Consider the following 10,927-nt stretch of genomic DNA (forward strand, 5'->3'; position numbering starts at 1 on the left):
GGCTGGATATGTCAGAGTATCGATTTTTTCGTTGCTAGAGCAGCATAAATACAATCTAAAATGAAACATACGTCAGTATCTTTGCTCTGCCACTCCTCCCCTGCTGTAAACTGAGTGGCATTCTTTATTTACGCTATAATTTTCATTCTTTTTAAAACACAGATTATAAGGCTGGAGCTGAATCCATGGTTACAGATTTGTGTAGGTTCTTAGAACACCTGGCCTGGTTAGCATTAGCCACGTCTGATGCTAATTTCTCAAATCGCCAGAGAGAAGTGTTGCAGTTTAATTTTCCCGAAGGTATAGCTACAATAAGTAACATGTTACGGTCTGAATTTACCTGGTTCACAACGAAGGCGCCATGGCAGGCACAGTCAATGGCCTTGGTTCCTACTCTTGGTAAGACCATGATCTTCTCACGAGGCGGAAGCAGTGAGGTAGGTGAATAAAGTACTACAGGTGAGTTCACTTGCATAACAGCTTGTACACAGGAGACGACCAGGGACTCTTCCCATCAGTCTAATACATCAGATGTTGCACTGGACCCAGCTGTCCAATTTTCGTGGGCTGGCTTTTCTTTTCTGCACCAGTGCTTCTTTGACTGCGCGCAACCACACAAGGGTATTTGCTTCCAAGCAGCAAGATGCTGCTGCTACTGGTCCTGCACACTGCAGCCATGACAGTAACAGCTTCCAGACACAGTACAAAGTAGTATATTTTGGTGAGGAACAGAAGCCCCATCCCATCATCATCAGGTTCACCTGACAGCCAAATAGTGCTAAGGAACTTTGTCAACATATCGGTGGAATGGTTGGGAGAAGAGCAGCACTGTCAGAAGCCTCACTTTGCCATCATCTTTTTCCCTACTAAGAACTGTTACACAACAGAATACATTAAGTGTTCTCTTCATCATGTTAACCAGTTTGTTTGTCTGGAATATCAGGCTCACCTACGTTTCAGCCTTTTATGTCTGTCACATTCGTTTGCATCAATCTTGGAGAAACGGTTACATTCTACGTCATCTATTTTGTTGGAGAATGTCTTAATAAAAAAATTCACGGGTGAAGAGTAGTTGCCACTGACTATGTGGATGGACATATGAAACATTTTGACTGAGTAAACCTTAATTCGAGTTACCTGGTGCAAAGAGCAGTATTTTGTCAGTACTGTGCTCTTTACACGTACATTATTATTTTAACCATAGTATCAATGTGGGTTGTGCTGGATTGCCAAAGGAATTTTGGGACTTTGCTTTGGTTCTGCTTCACAGTACCTAATTTATGTTCAAAACGTTTACAGCCTATAAATACAATACATGGCAAATGTATTATGATGCCTACTGTCCAACAATCCTGAAATGCAGATCACACATTTGTACTTTGACACCTGCACAGAAGAACTGGTGCCATACGTCACGATCTTGTGCCAATGAGGAGATTTTAAGGTTATGGAAAAGTCCAAAATATCAAGCTTTGAGTAGCTTCATGGTGATTCACTCAATGTATGAAAAAGTACTGCGTTAATTAACATTTTACATGCATCACCATCTTAGCAGTGTTTGCAGAGTTTTGTGTTTCTATGAGTTTCACCTCTTTCTCTTATTTTACCAATAAACTAAATATGATGTATTCCGTTAGTTGTATGCATTTAAAGCTGATCATAAGATGATAATACAATTTCCTGCCTAAAAGAGTATGCCCTTAATCGGGGTTATCCTTGTTGAAGATGCGTAAAGAGGTTCTGGAGAATAATTATGCTTACTGGTTTCAGAAATGGTACTCAATGTTCCCCTTCAGGGCCAGAGAGTTTATGTAGTACACTAAACGGTTCAGTCAGTTTTCTTGAGGCACAATCCTGATAATGTTTACTATGCATACTGAATCTTACCACGTCTGGATCTCTACTTGCAGGAGTTAACACTGGTAACGGAAAAATGTACTTCCCTCCATAGAGACTTGAGAAAACGTCTTTGGGAGAGTCTTCTACCAGTACATTGGGTGCTGCTCCTTTTTTGTCTTATACCCTAGATGAAAGAATGGAATCTGAAGGAAGAGCCTCCAAGCCTCCCTTTGACAAGTCTGGCGGAGGCCAACTTGGTCCTTTTTCCTGACAATGTCTACCTTAACATCGTGACACATCCCAGTGGCAGGCCTCTCAACATCAAAAATAATGAAATTATTGCCTAGAACATCATTTCTCCCAACAGTCATGAACCCTTCTAGACTGTAGTTTTCTAGTCGACAGTTATTCCTTTAGTGGCAAGAGGTGACTTTAAAGAAGATTGTGGACACCTCGCAGCTGAATCAGAATTTGCCCTTTTTATGATATTCCCCGGAGGGTTTTCCTTAAGCCACTCCTTAAAAGACTGAATTTTATCCAGGTTAAACCCGCCCTTTGTTACCTACAGCTGCTAAATAATGAATGTACCTTATGTGTAATTCGTTTTTTAAAATTAGCCTTAAAATTTATAGTCAGCATGGATGGTTAACGCTTGATATTGTTGTATAGATTAACTGTGTTTTATATCTGGGTAATGTGATTTTTAACCATTCATTTTTACGATGTTATTAATCTGTGCTTTTATTTTGATTTTCTGATGATCTGAAGCTGAATCAGTCTCAATCATGATCCATGGCATCAACAGATGATGGTGCTGATCTTGTTGCTCTAGTGACCAGTTCCAGAGTGGGTAACACAAATATTCTCAGACTGAGAAAAGTCTACCACCAATATAAATCTTTGAGATTGAATACAGGCCCAAACACAGTATACTTCTAAGGGAGCTACAATTATGACTTCTCATCACCTGACATATCCCATTCCTTGCTTAAATTGTTCTTGAATAGTGCTCATCGTGTGCTATGTTATGACTATTTGTAGAGTGCACATCTTACACATAAGAGTAATCTGGCGATAGACTCAGCCAGTTCAGTGTCCTTAAATAAGGTCTAGGTAAAGAGCCATTTCATCAGTTTCTTGCAAAATTCAAGGACTAAGGAAGCAGCTCAAATGTGAAAGGGAAAGTTGTTTCAAGCATTGGTTGTGAGGTACAAAAATGAGCGTCCGTCAGATCAGGCTGGTGTGAGCGAACAGGAGATCAGAAAACCTAGATATGTTGATCAGGGCTATTAATGTAAGTACGGCCTAGGTTGTGGAAGGCTTTGTATAGAAAGATGAGGAGCTTGAAGTCTGCATGTTTGTGGACAGAAAGCCAGTGGGGGCATTCATGTTGTGAGTTATGGGTGTGCAGGATGGAAGCCTTGGGCAGTTTAGCCGCTGTGCATTGCATAACCTGAAGCCTCCTAGTCAGATGGATGCTGATGCAGACAACGTCACTAGAGCAGTGGATATATTCTGATAGTGTAGACACGCACTCCGAATGACTTTTGGAGAGACACTATGCACAGGATATGAGAATCTTTAATAGATTATTTCTTGCTGCATAAAAAACATTTCATAACAAGCATTTTCAATGCAATAGGTCTCGCATTAGGAAAGTTTGAGCTATTGGTATTGTAAATGACAAATTTTGCATTTATGTGTTGGTTTTGAAAATAGCGAAATTAATAGCTTTGTCATTTGCAATGCCAATAGTTATAACTTTTGCAAATGTGACACTTATAGCATTTGTAATGCAATATGTGTTGTATTTACGTGACTTAGATGTATTACAAATAAAAATGGCTTTTAATTTTTTTAATAATTAATACTTTAAAAAAGTTATTGTAATTTATAATGGCAATAGCTTTTGTAAATAACTTTTGTGAAGATTATGTTTATTGTAATTTACTGTGACGAAAATCCAGAAATATTAACATCTTTTTGTGAGTGAGGGCGATCGATGGATAGAGTGATAGCGATAGATAGAGCGAGTGCAATAGATAGACAGATAGAGTGAGGGCGATAGATAGATAGACAGATAGATAAAGTGTATTTATGTTGCATGGAGTAGAGTGTAAGTATGAGGTGTGTAATTATATGGCACTGAGTGGTATTATGTGGTGTGTATTTACGTTGCATTGAGAAGAGTGTAATTGTGTGGCGTGTAATTATGTGGCACTGAGTGGTATTTGGAGTGTATGTTGCATTGAGTGCAGTGTAATTATGTAGCATATAATTATGTGGCACTGAGTAGTATTATGGGGAGGTTATGTTGTATTCAGTAGAGTTTAATTGTGTGGAGTGTAATTATGTGGCACTGAGTGGTATTATTTGGAGTGTATGTTGCATTGAGTGCAGTGTAATTATGTAGCATAGAATTATGTGGCACTGTGTGGTAATATGTGGAGTGTATTTATGTTGCATTGAGTAGAGTGTAATTATGTTGCATGTAATTATGTGGCACTGAGTGGTATTAGGATGAGTGTGTGTTGCATTCAGTAGAGTGTAATTATGTAGTGTATAATTATGTGGCACGGAGTAGCATTTGGAGAGTATGTTGCATTGAGTGCAGTGTAATTATGTGGTGTGTAATTATGTGCTGCTGAGTGGGGGATTTGGAGTGTATGTTGCATTGAGTGCAGTGTAATTATGTGGTGTGTAATTATGTGGCACGGAGTAGCATTTGGAGTGTATGTTGCATTGAGTGCAGTGTAATTATGTGGTGTGTAATTATGTGGCACTGAGTGGTATTTGGAGTGTATGTTGCATTGAGTGCAGTGTAATTATGTGACGTAATTATGTGGCACTGAGTGGGATTTGGAGTGTATGTTGCATGGAGTGCAGTGTAATTATGTGCTGTTGAGTGGAGTACTGTGTTGTCGAGTGGAGTGCTGCACTGTAGAGTGGAGTGCTGTGCCGTTAAATATAGTGTTGCGTTGTATAGTGAGTGATGCGCTGTAGAGTGGAGTGGTGTGTTGTGTTGTAGACTGGAGTGGTGTATTGTAGAGTGGAGTGCTATGCTGTAGAGTAGTGTGTTGCATTGTAGAGCAGAGTGTTGCGCTGTAGAGTGGACTGTTGCGCTATAGAGTGGAGCGTTGCGCTGTAGAGCAGAGTACTGCATTGTTGAGTGGAGTGTTGTGCTGTAGAGTAGAGTGCCACTCTGCAGCGCTCCACTCTGCAGCGCAGCGCTCCACTCTGCAGCGCTCCACTCTGCAGCGCAGCACTCCACTCTACAGCACAGAACTTCCCAGCGCAGCGCTCCACTCTGCAGCGCAGCGCTCCACTCTGCAGCGCAGCGCTCCACTCTGCAGCGCAGCGCTCCACTCTGCAGCGCAGCGCTCCACTCTGCAGCGCAGCGCTCCACTCTGCAGCGCAGCGCTCCACTCTGCAGCGCAGCGCTCCACTCTGCAGCGCAGCGCTCCACTCTGCAGCGCAGCGCTCCACTCTGCAGCGCAGCGCTCCACTCTGCAGCGCAGCGCTCCACTCTGCAGCGCAACGCTCCACTCTACAGCGCAGCGCTCCACTCTACAGCGCAACGCTCCACTCTACAGCGCAACACTCCACTCTACAGCGCAACACTCCACTCTACAGCGCAACACTCCACTCTACAGCGCAACACTCCACTCTACAGCGCAACACTCCACTCTACAGCGCAACACTCCACTCTACAGCGCAACACTCCACTCTACAGCGCAACACTCCACTCTACAGCGCAACACTCCACTCTACAGCGCAACACTCCACTCTACAGCGCAACACTCCACTCTACAGCGCAACACTCCACTCTACAGCGCAACACTCCACTCTACAGCGCAACACTCCACTCTACAGCGCAACACTCCACTCTACAGCGCAACACTCCACTCTACAGCGCAACACTCCACTCTACAGCGCAACACTCCACTCTACAGCGCAACACTCCACTCTACAGCGCAACACTCCACTCTACAGCGCAACACTCCACTCTACAGCGCAACACTCCACTCTACAGCGCAACACTCCACTCTACAGCGCAACACTCCACTCTACAGCGCAACACTCCACTCTACAGCGCAACACTCCACTCTACAGCGCAACACTCCACTCTACAGCGCAACACTCCACTCTACAGCGCAACACTCCACTCTACAGCGCAACACTCCACTCTACAGCGCAACACTCCACTCTACAGCGCAACACTCCACTCTACAGCGCAACACTCCACAACGCAGCACTCCACTCTACAGCACAGAACTTCCCAGTATAGCGCTCCACTCTACAGCGCAGCACTATACAATGCAGCACTCCACTCTACAGCGCAGCGCTCCACTCCGCAGCGCAGCGCTCCACTCCGCAGCGCAGCGCTCCACTCCGCAGCGCAGCGCTCCACTCCGCAGCGCAGCGCTCCACTCCGCAGCGCAGCGCTCCACTCCGCAGCGCAGCGCTCCACTCCGCAGCGCAGCGCTCCACTCCGCAGCGCAGCGCTCCGCAGCGCTCTACAGTGTAGCACTATACAATGCAGCACTCCACTCTACATTGCAGTGCTCCACTCTACAGCGCAGTGCTCCACTCTACAGCGCAGTGCTCCACAAAGCACACCACTCCACTCTACAGCGCAACACTACACAACATAACACTCCACTTTACAGCGCAGACCTTCCCAATTTAGCGCTCCACTACAGCGCAGCGGTCCAGTCTGCAGCACAGCGCACCACTCTACAGCGCGCCACTCTACAGCGCAGCGCGCAGATCTACAGCGCTCCACTCCACTCTACAGCGCAGCGCTCCACTCTACTCTACAGCGCTCCACTCTACTCTACAGCGCAGCGCTCCACTCTACTCTACAGCGCAGCGCTCCACTCTACTCTACAGCGCAGCATTCACTCGCCAATCTACAGCACAGCGCTCCGCTCCACAGCACAGCGCTCCGCTCCACAGCGCAGCGCTCCGCTCCACAGCGCAGCGCTCCGCTCCGCTCCACAGCACAGCACTCCGCTCCACAGCACTCCGCTCCACAGCGCAGCGCTCCGCAGCGCAACACTACACAGCGCAGCGCTCCGCTCTGCAGCGCTCCGCTCTGCAGCGCAGCGCTCCGCTCTGCTCTGCAGCGCTCCGCAGCGCTCCGCTCTGCAGCGCAGCGCTGCGCTCCGCAGCGCTCCGCTCTGCAGCGCTCCGCTCTGCAGCGCTCCGCTCTGCAGCGCTCCGCTCTGCAGCGCTCCGCTCTGCAGCGCAGCGCTCCGCTCTGCAGCGCTCCGCTCTGCAGCGCAGCGCTCCGCTCTGCAGCGCAGCGCTCCACTCTGCAGCGCAGCGCTCCACTCTGCAGCGCAGCGCTCCACTCTGCAGCGCAGCGCTCCACTCTGCAGCGCAGCGCTCCACTCTGCAGCGCAGCGCTCCACTCTGCAGCGCAGCGCTCCACTCTGCAGCGCAGCGCTCCACTCTGCAGCGCAGCGCTCCACTCTGCAGCGCAGCGCTCCACTCTGCAGCGCAGCGCTCCACTCTGCAGCGCAGCGCTCCACTCTGCAGCGCAGCGCTCCACTCTGCAGCGCAGCGCTCCACTCTGCAGCGCAGCGCTCCACTCTGCAGCGCAGCGCTCCACTCTGCAGCGCAGCGCTCCACTCTGCAGCGCAGCGCTCCACTCTGCAGCGCAGCGCTCCACTCTGCAGCGCAGCGCTCCACTCTGCAGCGCAGCGCTCCACTCTGCAGCGCAGCGCTCCACTCTGCAGCGCAACATTACACAACGCAGCATTCTGCTTACAGCCAGCGCTCCACTCTACAGCGCAGCGCTCCACTCTACAGCGCAGCGCGCCACTCTACAGCGCTCCACTCTACAGTGCAGCGCTCCACTCTACAGTGCAGCGCTCCACTCTACAGTGCAGCGCTCCACTCTACAGTGCAGCGCTCCACTCTACTCCACTCAGTCACACGCTATAAATCTTAAAAAGCCAGCTGCCCCTGAACAAGTAAGAACGAAACTGAAACTTTCAAACTGCAACAAACTAACAAACTGTGGAAGTGTGTGTGTGTAAATCTGATTCTGCGCTGTAGGGTGCGGGGCGCTGTAGGGTGCGGGGCGCTGTAGGGTGCGGGGCGCTGTAGGGTGCGGGGCGCTGTAGGGTGCGGGGCGCTGTAGGGTGCGGGGCGCTGGAGGGTGCGGGGCGCTGGAGGGTGCGGGGCGCTGTGTACTGTAGAGTTGTGTGCTATAGAGTGCAGAGTGCTGTGTGGCGAGTGCTGGGCACTATTAAGTACAGAGCGCTGCAGAGTGCGGGGTGCTGCGGTGGGCTGTAGAGTGCGGGGCGCTGCAGTGCGCTGTAGAGTGCGGGGCGCTGCAGTGCGCTGTAGAGTGCGGGGCGCTGCAGTGCGCTGTAGAGTGCGGGGCGCTGTAGAGTGCGGGGCGCTGCAGTGCGCTGTAGAGTGCGGGGCGCTGTAGAGTGCGGGGCGCTGCAGAGTGCGGGGCGCTGTAGAGTGCGGGGCGCTGCAGAGTGCGGGGCGCTGCAGAGTGCGGGGCGCTGCAGAGTGCGGGGCGCTGCAGAGTGCGGGGCGCTGCAGAGTGCGGGGCGCTGCAGAGTGCGGGGCGCTGTAGAGTGCGGGGCGCTGCGGGGCGCTGTAGAGTGCGGGGCGCTGCGGGGCGCTGTAGAGTGCGGGGCGCTGTAGAGTGCGGGGCGCTGTAGAGTGCGGGGCGCTGTAGAGTGCGGGGCGCTGTAGAGTGCGGGGCGCTGTAGAGTGCGGGGCGCTGTAGAGTGCGGGGCGCTGTAGAGTGCGGGGCGCTGTAGAGTGCGGGGCGCTGTAGAGTGCGGGGCGCTGTAGAGTGCGGGGCGCTGTAGAGTGCGGGGCGCTGTAGAGTGCGGGGCGCTGTAGAGTGCGGGGCGCTGTAGAGTGCGCTGTAGAGTGCGGGGCGCTGTAGAGTGCGGTGCGCTGTAGAGTGCGCTGTAGAGTGTGGTGCGCTGTAGAGTGCGCTGTAGAGTGCGGGGCGCTGTAGAGTGCGGGGCGCTGTAGAGCGCGGGGCGCTGTAGAGCGCGGGGCGCTGTAGAGCGCGGGGCGCTGTAGAGCGCGGGGCGCTGTAGAGCGCGGGGCGCTGCGGGGCGCTGAGAGCGTGGTGCGCTGTAGAGTGTGTGCGCTGTAGAGCGCAGGGAGCTGCAGAGTGCGGGGCGCTGCAGAGCGCGGGGCGCTGCAGAGCGCGGGGCGCTGCAGAGCGCGGGGCGCTGTAGAGCGCGGGGCGCTGTAGAGTGCGGGGCGCTGTAGAGCGCGTTGCGCTGTAGAGTGCGGGGCGCTGTAGAGTATGGGGCGCTGCAGGTGCTGTAGAGTGCGGGGCGCTGTAGAGTGCGGGGTGCTGTAGAGTGCGAGGCGCTGTAGAGTGAGTTGCGCTGTAGAGTGAGTTGCGCTGCGGGGCGCTGTAGAGTGCGGGGCGCTGTAAAGTGCGGGGCGCTGTAGAGCGCGGTGTAGAGTGCGTGGCGCTGTAGAGTGCGTGGCGCTGTAGAGTGCGTGGCGCTGTAGAGTGCGTGGCGCTGTAGAGTGCGTGGCGCTGCGGGGCGCTGAGAGCGTGGTGCGCTGTAGAGTGTGTGCGCTGTAGAGCGCGGGGCGCTGCAGAGTGCGGGGCGCTGCAGAGTGCGGGGCGCTGCAGAGTGCGGGGCGCTGCAGAGCGCTGTAGAGCGCGGGGCGCTGTAGAGCGCGGGGCGCTGTAGAGCGCGGGGCGCTGTAGAGCGCGGGCCGCTGTAGAGCGCGGGCCGCTGTAGAGCGCGGGCCGCTGTAGAGCGCGGGGCGCTGTAGAGTGCGGGGCGCTGTAGAGTGCGGGGCGCTGTAGAGTGCGGGGCGCTGTAGAGTGCGGGGCGCTGTAGAGTGCGGGGCGCTGTAGAGTGCGGGGTGCTGTGGGGCGCTGTAGAGTGTGGGGCGCTGTAGAGTGCGGGGCGCTGTAGAGTGCGGGGCGCTGTAGAGTGCGGGGCGCTGTAGAGCGCGGGGCGCTGTAGAGCGCGGGGCGCTGTAGAGCGCGGGGCGCTGTAGAGTGCGGGGCACTGTAGAGTGCGGGGCGCTGTAGAGTGCTGTATGCCGCAGAGCGTTGTGTGCTGCAGAATGGTGTGTGTTGTAAAATAGTGTGTGCTGCACTGCCCCTGAACCAGTAAGAACAAAAAAGAAACTTTAAAACTGCAACAAAGTAGCACACTGTAGAAGCCCTGTGTAAAACTGAAACTGAGGAGGCAGGAGATGGGCTGTGCGCGCCCACGAGGTGAAATCCGAGCTCTGTGTCCACATTCCCAAATACGGGCAACATTCGTTGTCTTGCTGACAGCTTTCAATGCTTTCGCATTGAAAGCTAGGTCAGCTCGACCTAAAAAGGGAAGACTTGGTGGCAATGTATGTTACTGCACAGAGATGGAAGAAAGGGCGAAGAAGAAAACCTCTCCCTCCAACTGCAGACACAAAATGTCACAATGTACCAAGAGGTGTCTTATGTCACTTCAAAAAACATTTAGAAATTATTTTCAAATTAGAAAATAAGTAGAAGTGCAGAATGCAGTACTTAGTGATCCAACATCACAGAGTGAAAAAACAAACTGGTCACCAACAGTGGAGACGGTCATTATCTCGTGTAAAAGACCAGCACAATTTTAACCTATTGGAGACTAAGGTGACTATCTACTTTTTGTTAAGGCCTTGTATTTTTAACTTTACCAGCTAAACATAGTATGTGTGTAATGTATGTACACTTTTCCTCATAATCAGAATCATTTTGCTTTCTATAAAAGGCCAGGACCTGGAGAGGAAATGTTTTAGCACGACATAACTTTTCACATACTGCAATTTAAAGAAAGAACGCGAGATCACAATGAAAAAAAAAATCACTGTCCTTGAATCTTTTCTTGTCTCTTTTCGGAAAACTGTATATGGTTGGTGCCAAAGTCCCACTGTTTGATACACAGTGTTACCATTCATAGGTTATTTACCAATGTTTAAAATCGTGTCCACGTCGCTTTAGAAAATCCTACATTAATGAAAAATGCTTTTTCTTGGTAGTCCAATATGAAAATAAATTGGCAGCATTACCACTTAAAATAACAGTGGAAAAAAATATTTT

The 10,927-nt window shown here is 51.2% G+C and overlaps 1 protein-coding gene across 2 annotated transcripts in view; it reads right to left on the reverse strand.

Moving 5' to 3' along the window:
- ZC2HC1A (zinc finger C2HC-type containing 1A) overlaps nucleotides 1-10,927 on the reverse strand; it is a 353,235-nt gene that overhangs the window by 236,674 nt on the left and 105,634 nt on the right. The gene's annotated exons all lie outside the window — the stretch shown is intronic.

Source organism: Lissotriton helveticus, chromosome 4_1 (assembly GCF_964261635.1).
Source record: "Lissotriton helveticus chromosome 4_1, aLisHel1.1, whole genome shotgun sequence".
Classification (NCBI taxonomy): Eukaryota; Metazoa; Chordata; class Amphibia; order Caudata; family Salamandridae; genus Lissotriton; species Lissotriton helveticus.